A 19030-nucleotide genomic window follows, 5' to 3' on the forward strand; every position below is an offset into this window, starting at 1 on the left:
TCTCCCCTCTTCTGCAGCTGATTGCTGTTCCCTGTCAAGGGGAACCCTTCCGGCTCCCCTGTTACTCTCTGCCGGGTTTCACCTGGCGCCCTCCCCCCTTACCCTCACCTGGGTCAGCATCTTTTGCCGTCCCTGCCTGCCTTGGCGCCCCTCGCCCCCCCTCCTCCTTACCCTGTACCCGGGTGGCTTTTAAATCTCCCACCGCCTGGGCCGTCAGGCCGGACGTCACCCTGACGTCACCAGCGTAGCCCTGACTCCACTCCGACATGACGCGGGGTCGACTCCTCCCCCTCTCTGTCACCGGGCCTGTGCTCCTCAGTCATGCCATGGCGCTGGTGCATCCGGCGCACGTCTGGTAAGGACTCCCCAGCCGCACCAACAGGGCATTTACTCCCTTGGCTCCAGTGCGGGGTCTCGGGGCCCCATCACAGCCACACAAAGAGTCCATGGCAGGATATGACTTCAGGTATCCCAAGTCTAAGCTTATCCATGGAGCTATCCTTCCTCCTGCATCTGATCCAAATGTTATTTTCTGTGAGTAGGTGCAAATGTATAGGACATATTTAGCCTACAGTCATATCCCCTGGCGTTCTGCTCACACCAGGTTCCATGAACAAAACGGAACCAGAGCTGTCCAGGACTTGGTTGTGACAGCTCCGGAGAAGTCATGATGATTCAGGAAGTGGTTGGTGGGGATAGCCAGATGGTACTCCTCCTTTGCATGAGTAAGGACAACTCCCCAGCATGACTTTAAAAGGCATTCTGCTGCTGCAAGCAATGGCTTTCGAATAAGACATAAAAATAGGCCCAGACATTGATCATTAAAGTTCCTGTGGCACTTTTTGTGAGCACACAATTCCTATCAGGGTATCCAAACTAAGTGCACACACTTCCATGTAAATGGATGTCATGACTCACTCCCATAGCACCTCCTTCTGGCCATCTTGGGAATTAGCTCAGCCCAATAATTCACTTTCCTCTAATGGTGCCTCACCCACCATCACTTCCACTCTGCCTTTGAGACCTATGTTGCTCCCCAATTCATGATATCCTTTTCTAGGCACAGCCCGCCCTTGCTTCTTCCCTCCCTTGTGGGGGACTGACAGTCCTCAGTCCACCCAAACTGCAATCTCTGATCTAGCCACTCTCTTCGATGGCAAGCTGCAGTTCATACATTGGCCACTCCCCTCGATGGCAAGAGCGGGTAAACAGCAAGTTCCTAGCTCTTTGTTTCAGGGGCCTCAGTCTGGCAGTTGCTCCTCTGGCCCTGCACTGCCCCTCTGTTCTAAGATACTCTCCTAAGGGTGCCAGTTCCCCCTTGTACTCCAGGGAGAGGCTGACCCTGCTCTGTTGAGTGGTCCTTATTATATGGCCCACCCTGGCTCTGACTGGCTGCTCCAAGAAGCCTTCTGATTGGATCTCTACAAGTCTTCCTTCCACTGGTTGGTTTTGCAGAACTTCCTTAAGGGATGCTTGAGCCCTGTGTGGGGACATCTCTCCACCACACTCCTGCGTATTGGTTCCAGTGTTCTGCAATTCACGCTGACGTGGCTTGCTGCAGTGGTTACATTCAGGTCTCAGTATGAAGGTTCTTTATGCAATGCGATGCCTAGACATACTTAAAGAAAAAAAAACAGATTTAGAAGATTCTTAGGGGTTGCCAGTCTAGCCCATTTTTGAGCCTTGAGGTCCAGCCCTGGTCTATATTCTTCTACTGCAATGGTTTAAGCAATGACCATCATCTAGAAGACCAGGCAATGTAACAAGTCATATCATAGATAACAGGAAATTGACAGACATAACCATCACATGAAAGCTTGGAAATGCCAGCTGGGAGAAGCTGGACGGGTCGGTACAGCATAGAATTTAAAAATGATGTTACTTTCATGATTGTTGGCAGGTGACATCATAGAAAAACAGAGATTGCTTTAAAAAGAAATCTGAAGTGTCCTTCAGGGCTCAGATTTTGCTCCGCTCTTCTTTCTTCACTTCATGTGCCTGGAGACGTATTATGTTTTAGTGGTGCATGTGTCATCTCTGCACTGAAAACTTACTGCCCCCGACCTTTCCCCTTATGCGCATCTAGGAGGGTCTGACCTGCCATCCTCAACGTTTCATCGCTCACACAATCCCCACATGGCAAACACTAGGGTCTTGCTCTTTCTTCCTAAGCTACTTCCTCTTCATTTCTTGAAACCTCTATCTTCTTAGCCAGGCTTGCACCCTTGAAGGCATTTTCTCAGGACCTGCAGATTGGCACCAATTCCTGCCATTTCTTTCTCTAGAGCATATCCAAACTTCATCCCAAGGCCCCGGAGCAACCCCACAAAAATAAATATGAGAGCGTGTAATGACTCAACTGCTGCAGTGTCTCCTGTTGGTTACACCAGGCATTAGCTCTGTCCATTGGAGTATGCCACCTTCTGGCCAGGGTCTTGCCCACCATGTTCACCGTGCCTTTGTGGATACATGTCACTTCCTGGATCATAATGTCCTCTTCTGGACATGGCCCTCTGTCTGTGCCCTCTATTCCATTCTTGCCTCTTTCCAGGGTTATCAGCAGTCCTCAGTTCTTACACCTGCCACCTTGGCCAACTGCAGCCCTGCAGTCTAGACCCTTGCCTCTGGAGAAAGATGCAGTCTGTATTGGTCCTGCTCCAGTGTAGCCAGGAACGATACAAGAAGTAAAGGGAGGACCCAGGTCTGCCCATTGCTCTGAGTACTTGTCCAGGGACTCTCTGGTGGCAGCCATCTCCAGCCCTTCTTCATTCTTGACTGTCCTATTCCTTGGGCCACATAGCCCATAAACTTTGCATCTTCTTGGCCCCTGTACCAAAGCCTACAGCCTGGCAAGTAATCAGGCTGGGATTTCTCTCCAGCTCCCATGAGCCTGCCCAGCACTGCTCTGTCCAAGGTGCTGTGCCTTTTCTGGGAACCAGTCCTGCACCCTCACTGGTCAGGACCCAACTGCCCTTTGCTCTGCAGAGCAGCTCCTTATATCAGGGCTGCCCCAGCAAGCTGCACTTTGATTGGCTCCCTAGGAGTCTCTCTCTTATTGGAGGAGTTTGAGCAGGCTTCCTCTGGCTTGATTTTAACTCCTCCTTTGCCTGAGTGGGGCAGGCACCCCATTATGCAGTGCAACTGAAATAAGTAAACACTGATGCTGAGGAAATGAAATTTCAGTTTCAGGATTCCACAGAGTGATTCCAAACAAACAAAAAACCCCACAAATAAGGAAAAGGACTTTTAAAATGATGAAAAGTATCATTAACAGCACCCATTCTGTGGACTCGCTGGATTATTCTGGGGGAAGGAGGCAGAGAGATATCATATAAACACATAAAATAGAGAGGAATACAGAATATGAGGCTATGTTTACACTGCAGGGGGGGTTTCCTAAAAAAGATATGCAAATTGTGAACCTGTGGCACCTTATAGACTAACAGATTTATTGGAACATAAACTTTAATGGGCAAAGACCCACTTCATCAGAGGCATATAGTGGAGATTCCAGAGGCAGGTGTAAATATACAGACATATTAAAAGAGGAAGGGCAAAGATAACGAGGTCAATTCAGTCAGGGAGGATGAGGCCCACTTCTAGCAGCTGATGTGGAGGTCTGAACACCAAGAGAGGAGAAACTGCTTTTGTAGTTGGCTAGCCATTCACAGTCTTTGTTTAATCCTAAACTGATAGTGTCAAATCTGCAAATGAATTGTAGCTCTGCAGTTTCTCTTTGAAGTCTGTTTGTGAAGTTTTCTTTGTTGCAGGATGACTACTTTTTACTTTGCTAATGTGTGTCCAGGGAGATTGAAGTGTTCTCCTACAGGTTTTTGTATAAAGTATCAGAGGGATAGCTGTGTTAGTCTGGATCTGCAAAAGCCACAAGGAGTCCTATGGCACCTTATAGATTAATAGATGTATTGGAGCATAAGCTTTCATGGGCAAAGACCCACTTCATCAGATGCACATCACATGCATCTGACGAAGTGGTTCTTTACCCACGAAAGCTTATGCTCCAATAAATCTGTCAGTCTGTAAGGTGCCACAGGACTCCGTAAGGTTTTTGTATGTTACCATTCCTGATATCTGATTTGTGTCCGTTTATTCTTTTGCGTAAGGACTGTCCAGTTTGGCCAATGTATGTAGCAGAGGGGCATTGCTGGCACATGATGGCGTACATTACATTGGTAAATGTGCAGGTGAAATATCCCTTATTCCTCATAAAATGAGGAATACAGAGATACCGAAAGAACGTGTCCACTTTATTGGGAACTGTTTGCAGTATCCTCGAAAAGCTCTGCAGTCTAGACATAGCCTGATAGACACAAGACACACAATACATTTAAATGAGTGTAGCTCCTCAAAAAGAAACAAAACCCAATGATTCTTTCTATTATCTTTGCCTCCTCACTGCAGCATTTGTCAATAGATACATTTTTGTATTTTTTTTCTATAGGGCATCACAAGTTGCTTTGCTTCTGTTCAGCATAGCTGCTCTCTTGCTACTTTCTAGTTTTGCAAGTTGCTTTCCTGTTTCAGACTTGTAGCAGCCAGTTCAAATTAAAGTCATATGCCTTTCCTGTTACAGCCAGTAAAGGATTAGGGGCGGGGGTGTTCTCCATTCCCCTTAGACAGTCGCTGGGCATTTCAGACATTGAAAGGTTGTTGTCATTAAGTCTGTGCTTACTTTGGATCATTATGGCACAATACACTCATTGTTATAATTATTTATTTTATAGAAACTCCCTGTTGTGCTAGGTGCTATGCAGACACAGAATACAAGGTGCTTGCCCAGAAAAGCATAAAATCTTAAACCATAATCGTGCGAATATCTCTGTGAAGGCAAATTCCCACAATCACGTGGAGCCCCACAGAATTAGGAGTCCACCCACCTGGAGGCTGTTATGGGATCTGGATGAAGTTTGACATAATGTACAAGCTGCAGAAAAAACCCAGCAGGGAACAGAGGGGACAGTGGACGAGGTAACTGAAAATGAGCATTCTCTTTGCGCAGACTAGTTCTGGGTACAGTTTTTGGGGAAAAGTGATTTGTTCATGGTGACATAACCATTATTGGTTATTGCCCAAAGAACAAATAAGTAACTGGGTAATTGCCCTAAGGCTGTTAAGATGAGTGTGTACCAGCGCATGAAAAATGATTGCAGCAGAGAGAATCTGAAAGGTGGTATGTTGCTAATGCAGAGTTGCATCACATTTTCTAAACCCAGCTGCTTTTACACCAGGGCTAGTACAGCTGCACACATTTCCTACAACTGTCTTAGGTCATTCCAGGCCTGGCCTGATAAAAGCCATGATGCATATCAACTATTTTCCAACATCGAACAACAAAAACAGCTCTCATTTGCTGCACTTGAGGCTGACCAAGCTGTAACTTGTGGTTGTTATAGGCCACCGCAAAGCTCCCACATGAAGAGCTGCAGTGTACTCAGAGTTCCAATGCCAAACAAAAGGCTCTTCTGTGCTTAGGAGACCTCACGGGCTGGTGTCACGTTGATTATCTGGTCTTGTGTCAACAGTGCTTCTTGGGTGATCTTAGCTACCATGGGGGAATCATTCGAAGCTGCCACCTTGCAGACGGCAGAGAGAAAACTTTCTGGAGGGATGATCTTGTCTGCCCACCGTGCCAGCCCTTGGGAAGTGTTCCCCTGCAGCCTCGGCCCACTGGATCGCGGGGAGAAAAATAAAGTTCTGGGTGTAAGAAGAGACTGTCCCTGGTGGAGCCCCATGAGCACTTGACATTGGTACCTTCGGATGCATGATGCCGAGGCTTAGAGGTACCCGTGATGACGAACACGTGACAAACACGCTCCCTGTTTCAGCAGCGGTAGCCCTCAAGCTGGAGTCCAGTGCCAAGGGCAGACCTGCCAATGGGGGAGGGCAAAGGGGACAACTGCCCCTGGGCCCAGCAATTCAAAGGGCCCAGAGTGCCTGGAGCCCCAAACCCTTTAAATCACTGCTGGAGCACTGCACAACACCTCATTCACCCACTAGCAACTCATTGCCATTTTACGCCTGGGTTTTTAAGGTTGGTGATTTGAAAATGCTTCTTTCCCCACATCTCCCAGCTACAACCCAACATTTCCAATGTGCCTTTTGACATTTTCAAGGGCTAATCACGATTGGGATGAGGTTTCATGGCCAGCTACCTTGTCCTTTCATGTTACATTGCATAAACATGCTAGGCAGATCATCCGGACAACACGTTAAGCCAAGGGAATTAATTGTGTAATTAAAAGCATGCTTGCAAGAAAGATCAGTGACTTTTTTATGGTCCTAAAAGCAAGCGATTGAACAGATGGGAGGGGCTTGAACTGCAAAGTTCAGATCCAAATATTTCTAAATGTTGGGGGTGTTTCAATCCAGAATTATAGCTTGGGTCATTACAAACATAATGCAGTCTGAATCGAGGTTCAAGGCCAGAGCTGAAGGCAAATCTCCTTTAGAGAGCAGATCCTGGCTTGGCTTGGCACCATCTCTGCTGAATAGCAGGTGCAGAGTAGTTATACATATGTGTGCCCTTCCACTACATCACATACTAATGTATCACGTATTATGCAATAGCTCTCACCTGGATGTGATTTGTCTTGCTGAGCTGCTTGGGATTTTGTTGCCTTTTAGCGATAAGCCAACAAACAATATAGACATTAAAGCAAGAATAGTGTCAGCAACATCACTTAAACAAAACATCTTTCTTGTAAGTCAATCTGCTCGGTGTGTGCATCCCTAGTCATGATATCTATTTGCTTTAGTGACTAATTGTTTTAAAGTACTTTTAAAAACCTGCTAGGACTGTGAAACCCCTACTTCTAGAGAAGCACAAGCAAGATTTTCTGACTCACACACAATCTTTAGGACGGTTGGATAGTTTTAACTGTTAAAGTCTTTGTCACTGGTGATGATGCAAGAACCAAGAAACAGACAGACATGAGGGGCTTGCAGCAGCTGTAATTAATCAACTGAGCTGCTTTGACATGGAACAAGTAAAGGATGATAAAAATGGAATTGCACACAGACAGTTTTACATATTGTGGTGTGACACAAGGGACTAAGCTTCTCTTAATTTGGCCCTTAATGGGTCTAGGGCTGGACCATGCAGAAACACAATGCTGACCTCTGAGGAAACTACTTCAGCTCTTCCAGTCTACTAAATATTTTAGAGAGTTTGTGCATCTGTAAGAGCTAGAATCACCTAATTTGGTAGGCAGCTTCCTTTTATCATAACTTGAAGCAAGGCCGGGGTTTGGTTGTGCCAGGACAATGGGATGTGCCTCGAATGGGATTGTTTCTCATCAGCTGGAAAAGGATGTGTGTGTGATAGCAAGGACAGTATAACTCAGGAATGAACACAGGGGGCAGCAAGCACCCGAGCCTTGGGGAGCAGTGGCTGGCCAGCTATGTGGCCCTTGCCATTCTAGGCTAGCCCGAGGCTGTCCTTAGGTGGCTTGCGTGGCTCCTGGGAGAAGCCTGTGGGTGGTCTACATGGCCTCTGCTGTGCCAGGCCGGCCCAGGCTCTAGGCAACACCAGGTAAGTCTGCTAGTAGAGTAATATAGAAGAAATAGCATGGCACTGGTATGCAACTGACTGCTTGACAGGATTATCACAGACATTGACCACACCTATCTCATGGTTCTAAGTCTGCAGTTTGAGGACTCTGGGAAACAGGGAGGCAAACATGTTGAAAAAAATGTGCAGAAAGTGAGTTAGAATATCATGAATGTCCATATAGATGCAAGGAGCTTCAGGAGATAGCTGAGTTAGTCTGTTACAGAAAAAAACAACAAATGGTCTGGTAGCACTTTATAGAGTAACAAAACATGGAGATGGTGATATCATGAGCTTTTGTGGGCAAAGCCCACTTCTTCAGATGACTGGATTTATGAGTAGGGGATATGTGAGCTGAATTTGTGGATGAAGTGAGATTCTAATCCTTCCCTATGTATTTGGCTTGTGAAGGATACAAATACATAGGGAAGGATTAGAGTCTCACTTCATCCACAAATTCAATTCTCATGCTAATGGACTCAGTCATGATATGGGCTGGCTAGGACATTACCTACTTCATAACCACTGAAGGTGCTAACAGCTCTGTGAGTGGTATCCTTCCTGTCTTAGCATCTACCTATTTACTTTGATCTACTTAGGTTTAAGTACCCATCCTCCAGATACTTAATGATGCTCTGTCTCACACACCCCCTTCCTTTTTTCTTTTTCTCCCCCCTCTTCTTCCCCTCTCCTATTTATTTCAAGTTTTCATATCCCCTATTCATAACTCTGGTCATCTGAAGAAGTGGGCTGTGCCCATGAAAGCTCATGATACCATCTACATGTTTTGTTAGTCTATAAAGTGCTACCGGACCATATAGATGCAGACTAGCTCATGAATGGCTTTGTCACAAAGAGAAGACACTTCAAACAAAGGCCCTTTGGAGAGAGGAAAGAGGTCTTCCTGAAACATTTAAAGATCTGTTTATACACCATTAAGGGAATAGTAGGTGCCATCTCCCATTCACTGCCTCATTCATGAGAGCGGTCCCCCCCCCTTACATCATCCATGCCAAAGTACATAGACAGACTCTGGTGTATGGACATTGACACAGGAGAGAGAGAATACTGAAAGACCATGAGAGGGATAAAGGTTCATTAAGGGCCATGAAGTAGAGACACATCCATTATTAAGAAAATAGGAAAGTGTTCCAGAAGGTAGAAAACTAGCAATTGTGAATCCCGTTTTAAGTCCTGCTAAGCTCAGTCCATCCTTTTGTTTCTATTCCTCCATTCAGAGAAAGCCTCTGGCTCCCAGATCCCCACCCCGGATCCCAGACCCCAAACACCAAACATAGGAGGCGTGGGGAGAGGGTGAAGCCTGACCAATGGTTCAGAATTTTGCAAACTGCCCCAGAAGCCCTAGGTCTGAGCAACCCCAGATCTGAAATTTTCATCTTGAATCCATCCTGGCTGCCTCCTTTAGGCCTTGTCTAAGTTGCTTGGATGTAACTTCCAGTGTGAATTAAACTGGGATAATTAAATCAGTGCAAACCCCTGTGTGGGCATTGATTTCTGTGGGCAAATGGTTTTGTTTAGTCTAGTCTTAGTCACTGTTTAAACTGAAGCAAGTCACTTACATCAACCAATAGAGTATCCACACCACCTTTGTCTCTGGCTTAACTGTATGAATTTAAAACCATTAAAGTCATAGCGGTGCAGCTTTTCCATGTAGACAAGCCCTACTTAGGGTATTTAACCAGCTCACAGTGCTCCTTTGCCAGCCACTGTTTAAAGCCCCTTTTTCTTTCCACCTCTCATCCCACCACTCCTCTTTAATCCCATCCATTGCAGAGTACAGGCACGGCAATGAGGAAAAGCGAGATGGAGAAATAACATAACCAAGAGGTTTATGGGTATCGGGTGGAGGGATGTCCCATTGACCTTTTAAGGGATTCCCTTCTACTTGGAAACCATTCATACTTTCAGTGGTCCCTATAGATCCTTATGTGTCAGACAAGTACCAGGCAACCATTTGACAATGAAAGTAAAGTGAGGTGAGTTAAAGAACAGCCCAGAGGCCACCCCCAGCAGACATCTGGAGAGAGAACATGAATCTATCAGAAAGAGCGAGCTAGAGCTGTCCCAGGATAATGAAGTACCTTAGTTACATGCATCCTTTATTGGCCCCTGTTTTCACTGCCATTAAAGATGTTAATTTGGGGCCCGATTCTTCCAATGTGCTCAGTGTACCCAAGTCTCATTGTACTCAGGGTGTTTTTTTGTGGGGTAGAACTGCTGTCCTAAGAAATGGCTGAGAGCATGAATGCATTTGCTACAAAGTAGCCAAAAAATTGGAGCAGCTTTTGCTACCAGTCTTGGTCAGATCTGAACTAGATATACAAAAAATCTCAATAAGCCATCACCAATCCCCTGAGCTGCCAGGGCCCTGATGTAGGGATGTTACACTGTGCTCATGAACCTTTGCTAATCCATCTTCTCTGCATATACAGAGTAGCCTTGTCTAATTAGTACCATATCTAGGGCCAAGTTCAGAGGTGACAAAGTGAGTTTATGTTAGTGTAAATTATCGCTAGAAGCAGGTGAATGTTACAGCAGCTTAGATTCCTTTTGTTGATGGAAGATGTTCCTTAGACCGGGGATTTGTGTCGGTAAATTATTTTTTGTGTAATTCCTCTATTATTTAAAAGCAAAGAATGATCCTGCGGCACCTTAGAGACTAACAAAAAAAATGCAGATAATATCATGAGCGTTCATTATTTTTTAAGTTACAGACTAACACTTCTGCTCCTCTATTATTTAGCATTCATATATTTGTGTGCACCACACTGCATAATAAGTACAGGAAGTATCAATTATTAATACATGTAACGAGAAGATGAGCAATCATGCAACACACAGGATGATAAACAATCCCATGTATAGTTGCCCGCATGTAAGGAGCTAACTCACAAGAGACTATATTTAAACCAATGGAAGTTATGGTCAAAGCTTTTCATCCATCTATATTAAGATCAGTATATTATATATAATGTGTGTGTATATTTGATATGCTTTAATATCAGGCTATGTCTATCTGTGACAGGGCATTTGCCCTGCACTGGACCTTTAAGGGCAAAACCCCAGCCCTGAGTGAGGGCTGAGAGTGAAGCCCCAGCTGTGGAGCTCTGCTAATGAGGGCCCAACTGGGAGCTAGATAAAGGAGGACTCCTGGGGGGAAGGGAGAACTGATTGCTGCTCTGGCTGGAGAGCAGCAGGGACCTGATTGCCAGGGAATTAGAAGGCTTCCTGGAGGTAGAGCAATGATGGAGAAGGCAGGTCTGGGGAGGTTCTGGCCAAGGAAGCCCCCAGGCTGCAGGGCCTGAAGCTACTAGGGCTTGGGATGTAGCCATGGTAGACAGGGGCAGCAGGACCACACCCCTTTGCCAGTGATGAATGGCTGGTACAGACTGTAGTCTGTCCTCCGAAGCAGGGGCTAGATGAAGACTGGCAGTGGGTTACTGAGGCAAGGTGAGTACGGGGGAACTGGGTGTTCCCAGGGAAAAGAACTGGGGATCCCTGGGGGAAAGGAGGACCCTGGAGTGTGTAGGCAGGATAAACACGCTAATCCCCCTCCCCGCACCGAAAGGGGGCGCAGAGTAGGGTTGCCAGATGGTTTCAACAAAAATACTGGACATGCTTGACATTACATCACAATCTACATTCCATCTGATTGAGAAAATACTGGACAGTTCTATTTATTCAATTATAGTTTCTCAATTTTTTTCCCCGAACAGAAAGCTCAAATACTGGACTGTTCGGTTAAAAACTGGCAACCCTAGCGCAGAGAGACTGGAGTGGGCACTGCCGACAGGCAGTGTCCTGGAGAAGACGCCATGGGAAAAGAAAAACACAGGGAGATACCAGCTGGAGGAAGGCGCCCAATGAAACAATGAGCTAATTCCCCAAGGCAACCAGCTGAAGGCGCCATGCTGGTAAGTCTACCTTGTGATGCTACACTAAAGAGTTTCTTCGGAAAAACGTCCAAGAAAACGTCACTTGCGTTCACGTTGCAATCACGTTATTTTGAAAATAAATTAAAGAAACAGAGTTTTTTCTGACATTGGTAAATCTCTTTTAGAAAGAGCTCTTTCAGAAAAAAGTGTGTGTGGACGGGGAAGAGGGAGTTCTCTCGCAAGAAGAGGAAAGAGGAAAAATGCACAGGTGCTCTGGTGGTCACTCCATCCATAGTAATCACAGTTTACATGCGAGATAGTGTCCACACTGAATGGACACTCTCTTTCGAAAATCCAATTACTTTTTCAATGCACTTTGGCAGTGTGGATGCTCTCTTTGGCTATGTCTAGACTGCAAGCCTCTTTCGAAAGAGAGCATCTAGACTGTACGCGGAACTTTCGAAAGAGCAAGCCGCTTTTTCGAAAGAAAGCACCCAGTGAGTCTGGATGCTCTCTTTCGAAGAAGCCCTATTTACATTCAAGAACGCCTTCTTTCGAAAGAAGCACTTTCGAAAGAAGGCGTTCTTCCTCGTGAAATGAGGTTTACCGCCGTCGAAAGAAAAGCCGCGTTCTTTCGATTTAATTTTGAAAGAACGCGGCTGCAGTCTAGACGCAGGTGAAGTTTTTTCGGAAAAAGGCTACTTTTCCCAAAAAAACCCCTGAGTCTGGACACAGCCTTTGGGAAGAAAATTTTTCAGAAGATCTCTTCCAGAAAAGCTTCTTCCAAGAGAAGCCTGCAGTCTAGACGTAGTCTCAGTGCTTCCACTATGACGCTCCTAACACAAACCAAAAAGCAGCAGGCAATAAAACTTTGCTTGTGTCTCAGGAACTCTGTACCAGTATCAATCCTCCCCTCCTCCACCTCCCGTGACTTAGTTTTTTCCCTGCTTTATCAGGCCCTGGTTGGGGCAAACCACAGGTTTCCCCCTCCCCCCCTTTGTGTTTAACAGGAAACTTCCACCCAGCATTCTCTTAACTCTCTTAAACACACTCATTAGTTTTGAGCACACGATTTCCGGCCTGCTCTTAGAGGACTGAATCCCCCATCTGGTTGGGTGAAGGATCTTGAAGTGTTTGGGAGCTGGAGAAAGTTTCACACTCATGGAACCAGATTCTCAATTAGTGTAGGTCAGCAAAACTCCAACTGACTTCAGTAGAGCTGTGCCAGTTTATAACAGCTAAGGATCTGCCCCCCAAATTTTGGGGGCTTACATAGTCGGGCCCCTAGTTTAATATCTGTTTGCACTGAGCTTTGCAAAGGGCAGTAGCCTAAGCGATCAGGAGGCTGCTTGCAATTAGCTGCGTGATTCTCTCAGACCACTGACAGGCTCATGAGTTGTCTGTGGAACCAAGCTGCAACCACAATTTACAAGCACAGTTACAAACCCCCCACCCCCTCGTGTTTTTGGGCTAACACTTTTGCCATTGCACAGAGTGTGAAATGCTGCTGAGGAGGAGGGTCAGTCAAATTCAGCTGACGGGATCTGGAGTGGCTGCACAGATGGCGGTTACTACCCTGTGAATCAGAAGTGTGTGTCACACTCTCTGGCCTCTGTGGCTTGGAGCTGTAGCCCTTCATGTCAGTGCTTCGCACGAGTGACCAGTGCTCCTTATTGTCTGAACTTGAGACATGTTGTAATGTTTTTGCCAGTGTCAGGGGAGCCCAGGCAGGCAAGTAACCCAGAGAGATCCCAGCCCTGAATTTTTTAGCAGGCTACTCCGAGGAAAGCCTGGAATTTGTCTGTGGTTTGCACAACAGGGGCAAAGCCCTCCAAGCTGTTTCCTGCTCCCCAATGCCTGGAGAACTAAATAGTAAACGCATATTCTGCCCCCCTTCCTTATGCCAGCTAATGAAACTGTCATTCTCCTCTCTCTTCTGGCTGAGCAATTCCAATTGCAGGAGCTTCCATACTAGCACTGTACAGCAACATACAGTGAAAACAGCACTTGCCCCATAGGCTACGTCTAGACTGCAGCCCTGTGTCGACAGAGGGATGCAAATCAAGCACGTCGAAATTGCTAATGAAGCAGGGATTTAAATATCCCGTGCTTCATTAGCATAAACATGGCCGCTGCTTTTTTTCGAAATAGAGCTTTTTTGAAAAAACAAAACAAAACTAGCAGTCTAGATGTGGCTCTGTCAAAAAATAAACCAAAATGAGGTTTACAGGATCTGTCGGAAAAGGGTTTATTTTTCGACAGATCCATGTCTAGACTGCTGGTTTGGTTTGTTTTTTTCAAAAAAGCTCCGTTTTGGAAAAAAGCGGCAGCCATGTTTATGCTAATGAAGGACGGAATATTTAAATCCCTGCTTCATTAGAAATTTCGAAGTGCCTAATCTACATCTCTCTGTCTACAGAGAGGTATAGTCTAGACACAGCCATACAGACCTTCTCTACCTTCTCTAGAAAGACGCTGTATGCTGGGGGTCCTCTCCCCCTATTTTCACCACTGCTTCAGCAATGCATGGAAGTATTTGATTTTAATGTCCCACTGTCAAAGGGTGGGTCTTGCTGCTGCAGTGTCTCCTGCTGGTTCTCACTCAGCAGGACGTCCCCTCCTGGTGATGCCTCACCCGTGTCTTTGCTCCATGCTCTTACTCTCAGACCCATGTCACTCCCGGACCACGGTGCCCTCTTCAGTACACTGCCCTCCTGTACTGTCCACTAAGGGGTCTCTCATCCGCCTGCCAGGGGTTTTATTAGCAGTCCTTGGTCTAGCAACTGCCACCGTGGCCAACTGCAGCCTCAGTCTAGCCTTTCACCTCGGGGCAAGCCACAGTCCTTCCATGCCACACATCAATGGTGGTTTGACACAGTGCAAGGGGGAGACCTAGACACACCCACCCAGGGACCCTCTGATGGCAGACTTGTCCTGCCCTCCTCTACTCCCCTCTGCTGGCTCTACTCCCATGGACCACTTCCCTTGTGACCCTTTTCCACCCTGGTAGCAGGCAATATCAGGCTGCAGCCTTCTTCTCCAATGCTGCTGAGCCTGCCCAGCACTGCTGTCCTGATGGTGCTTCCCTGGGAACCAGGTCCTTCCCCTTCCCTGGTCAGTGCCTATCTCTCTCTCTCGCTCTCTGCTGGGCACCTCCTTATATACAGGGCTGCCTCCAGCAAGCTGCCTTCTGGTTAGCTCCTTAAAAGATTCTCTTTGATTGGCCAGGACTCTGCGCAGGCTCCCTCCAGTCTGTTTTAACCCTTTTCAGCCAGTGGGGGGCAGTTGCCCCACCACACCCACCAAAAGAAAGATAAGAAAATTCAGGCACAAGCAGAGCCTAAATGAGAAGGAGACAAATGCATTTACTGTACAGGAGAGAAACTATTTTGTTGCCACTTAATGGGTGAGGGAGAAATTTCCCTTCATGTCTCTGCAGCTAGTTGCAGTATTCCCAGAATAACAGTTTCATTTGCTTCAAACAGAGATCTAGTGAAAAATTTTCTTTGAAATCCCAAAGGTAAAAAGGCTCAGACAGGATTAAATAGGTCTAGGTTCTGGATAGCTGGCAGCCCCTTGTGTAGTCATTGGGAGATCTATATTGGCTGATGTGGAACTTCTTCTTATTTACATTGGAGTAACTGAGAAGAGAACTAACTTTATGCTTGTATGACTCACATGACAAGGGGTCACAAGGGAGAAGTGCAGCAGAAAAGCAACTAATGGAAGGGTCTAAGTGTTGCATTAGTAGTCAGTGGTGCAGCAAGCAGACAGATCTTTACTGTAGGAAAGATCTTTATTGAGCATGGTGACCCATGTGACAGCAAACTCCAGGTATGTCTATACTGCACCCATAGCTCAACATAAGATAGGCAATTTGAGCTGTGCAAATTGTGCAGCTTATTTCAAGTGTATTTCGAAAGAGCTTATTTTGTAATATGGTGTTTCCTACACAGCATCAAATTTTGTTTTGCTATTCCGAAACATCCCTTACTCCTCATGGAACAAGGTTTACAGGGACGTCGGAATAGTGAGCCCATTATTTTGAAAGCTATTTCAAAATAACGGGTGCACTGTTGAAACACAGAATAGGCTATTTCGGGATACTGGAAATAGCGCCGCAGTGTAGGCATGCCCTTAGAAGCCAGTGTGTGTGTGGTGCCAGCATCATCACTCAGATGGACATTTCAGTACACCGATTCACACCGAATAAGGTCCCAACTGAAACTGTGTCCCTCTTTCTCCAGTTCCTGCCCTCACACTATACAGTAGTAGGGAAATGTTCTGTACGTGGTTCATCAGGATTAGCCACTGAAGGGCTGCCAGATAGTTTGTTTACCTGAGCATCTTCAGGCACAGAGCCTTGCAGTTTCCAGTGGTCGGGAATGGTGAACCACAGCCATTAAGAGCTACAGGGCTCTGTATCTGCAGATGCTCTGATAAACAAGCCATCTAGCCAGTGGCTAACCCTGATGAACCATGTACAACCTAGTGGCCAGAGGTTCCCCATCCCTGCTATAATAGAATGAGTAAAATAAGCCTTAGCTTGAATTTACACCTTCTCCCAGCTCATTGACATGCATTTTGCACAGAGAGAAGAGCTATCTTGGAGTGAATGCATCACACTGGGATTCAGGAGATCTAGTTTCCCTGCTTGGAGAGCAAACTGTGATTGTCTGGATGACTGGATAAATCACTGTTCTGTGCCTTTGTTTCCCCATCCGGGTACCAAGGATTCCGCTGCTTCTTTTCTCTCAACCTGTCTGCCGTGTTTTGTTTACTGTAAGCCCTGAAGAGCACAGATGATCTTACAGGCCCTGATCTCAGCTGGTGCTCTAGGTGTTACCAAAAGGCAGATAAACAATCATAGACTCTTTTACTTTGATACGGTCTCGCATGATATTCTTTTCAATAAACTAGGCAAATACAACTTATATGGGGCTACTATAAGGTGGGTGCATAACTGGCTGGATAACCGTACTCAGAGTAGTTATTAATGGTTCACAATCCTGCTGGAAAGGTATAACTAGTGGGGCTCCACAGGGGTCTGTTTTGGGACCAGCTCTCTTCAATATCTTCATCAACGATTTAGATATTGGCATAGAAAGTACGCTTCTTAAGTTTGCAGATGATACCAAGCTGGGAGGGGTTGCGACTGCTCTGGAAGATAGCTATACTTTAAAATGATCTGGACAAATTGGAGAAATGGTCTGAGGTAAACAGGATGAAGTTTAATAAAGACAAATGCAAAGTGCTCCACTTAGGAAGGAACAATCAGTTTCACACATACAGAATGGGAAGCGACTGTCTAGGAAGGAGTAGGCAGAAAGGGATCTAGGGGTTATAGTGGACCACAATATTCATGACTCAGCAGTGTGATGCCATGGCAAAAAAAGAAAACATGATTCGGGGATGCATTAACAGGTGTGTTGTGAGCAAGACACGAGAAGTCATTCTTCCGCTCTACTCTGTGCTGGTTAGGCCTCAGTTGGAGTATTGTGTACAGTTCTGAGCACCGCATTTCAAGAAAGATGTGGAGAAATTGGAGAGGGTCCAGAGAAGAGCAACAAGAATGATTAAAGGTCTAGAGAACTTGACCTATGAAGGAAGGCTGAAAGAATTGAATTTGTTTAGTTTAGAAAAGAGAAGACTGAGGCGGGACATGATAGCCGTTTTCAGGTATCTAAAAGGGTGTCATAAGGAGGAGGGAGAAAACGTGTTCATCTTGGCTTCTGAGGATAGAACAAGAAGCAATGGGCTTAAACTGCAGCAAGGGAGGTTTAGGTTGGACATTAGGAAAAAGTTCCTAACTGTCAGGGTAGTTAAACACTGGAATAAATTGCCCAGGGAGGTTGTAGAATCCCCATCGCTGAAGATATTTACGAGTACGTTAGATAAATGTCTATCAGGGATGGTCTAGACAGTATTTGGTCCTGCCATGAGGGCAGGGGACTGGACTCGATGACCTCTCGAGGTCCCTTTTAGTCCTAGCAGTCTATGATTCTATGATACTTGTAAACATCAGTATGCAGGCACAAGTAGGTTTAAATAAAGGTAAACGTCACTAAATTGCATGTAATGAAGCCTAGCTTAAGCTAGTGTACGCATCTCTTCTGAATACTGAAGAGGAATCTCTCAAATGAACCATCATATATTGATTTTCTTTGCTTTTAAAGAGGATCAGTTCCCAGAACACTCGCCCATTGCTGTGGCTGAAATACCAAGCGTGTGAATGTGTCTTGGGGATCTGCTGCCTTCGAGCTGTGCTCCAACTGTGTTCTTATGGCAGATGACATCAGCAGAGCTCCACAAGCCCAGCACTGAATATACTCAAAACAATACAGAAAATAATTAATTCCAAGTGTGCTTCTAATTTCCAACACTGCAGCCTCCCCCTTCACATTCATTTTCCTCACTGGGCAACCAAGCCTTATGTTTTTTTCTCAGGAGATTTTGAAGTAAGTGGCATTAAACAATCAACTGCAGTTGCACATACTCCCAGTTTGCTGCATTTGGCTCTTGCAGTCTGGATCTCATTAAGGACAAATAGAGCCATGCGTGTAGAAACGCAGCAGATTGCAATCTATAGCCTCCTTTCAGCCAAGGAATTCAGAGAATTTTACCATCAAGAGGCAACATTTCAAAAAGTGGCTTCTAATTTTATTCATGGAATTGCAGTATTTGTGCATGCAAATAGACATGTAAATCAGGTATTTAGGAGCCTCAGGCCAGGTCTACATTTAAGGAGAAGTCAAATTAAAATACACAACTCCAGCAACATTATTTACAAGGCTGAAATTGACGTACCTTAATTTGAGTTTCCCCCATGTCACCACAGTGGGAGACTGATGGAAGCAAACTCTTACTTTTTAGACCCACTAAATCAAACTCCACAAGATTGATCATGGCAGCATCAGTCTTCCCCCATGTGAAGACATGGCCCAATTATCTCATATTTGTATGCAGAATTAGAAACCAGAAAAAATTTGGAGACAAATTGAAGAACACTCCTTTATGGGCCTGATTAAACCCAGCCAAAATCAACAATGCATCCACTGTACTATGGGAAAGATACATTCTTAATTTTTCAGAAGTCAAGTTTAAACTCAAATGAAGCTAAATTGATTTGATTTTGGCTGTTTTAAGTGTCCATCCCTTGAAATTAAGTGCTAAAACAGATTTAAAAACCAATTAAATTGATGCAACGTCTATTTGCAGGCAAATCCTGAAGCACAGCAAGTTTGCAATTTAATCACCAGTTCTCATGCTATCTCCTTAATCACCATTACGCCACACTCCTTCATTGAGAATACCCCTATTCCCAGAACAACTGTGCATTACAACAGACTTTTATGGCACCCACGATATGCAATACATTTTGTTGGGCTAGCCTTGAAAGAGCTCTGTAGTTTAGGTGTTCTCATCTAGGTTTTAAAGCAAAGGGCGCTGGCATTTGTTTTTCATAATATTATTCACAGCTCTCAAGGGCACAGTCTGAGATCAAATAGCACTATGCACCATCTATCAGTCTTTATATGTGAAGATTTGCTTTAGGTTCTTTTATAGA

At 45.4% G+C, this 19030-nt stretch overlaps 1 long non-coding RNA gene across 2 annotated transcripts in view; it reads left to right on the forward strand.

Annotated features, from left to right (window-relative positions):
* The first annotated feature begins 281 nt into the window (after window positions 1-281).
* The window catches only part of LOC149524118 (uncharacterized), a 72878-nt gene continuing 54129 nt past the window's right edge, over window positions 282-19030 (forward strand). Inside the window, exons 1-3 of one of the 2 annotated variants that reach the window (XR_016349981.1) lie at window positions 282-355; window positions 4846-4986; window positions 11305-11502. This is a non-coding gene — a long non-coding RNA (uncharacterized LOC149524118). The remainder of the gene's footprint in view (window positions 356-4845; window positions 4987-11304; window positions 11503-19030) is intronic. The other variant, XR_016349983.1, reaches the window with a different exon arrangement.

This window comes from Pelodiscus sinensis, chromosome 6, assembly GCF_052426305.1.
Source record: "Pelodiscus sinensis isolate ZL-2025 chromosome 6, ASM5242630v1, whole genome shotgun sequence".
Classification (NCBI taxonomy): domain Eukaryota; kingdom Metazoa; phylum Chordata; order Testudines; family Trionychidae; genus Pelodiscus; species Pelodiscus sinensis.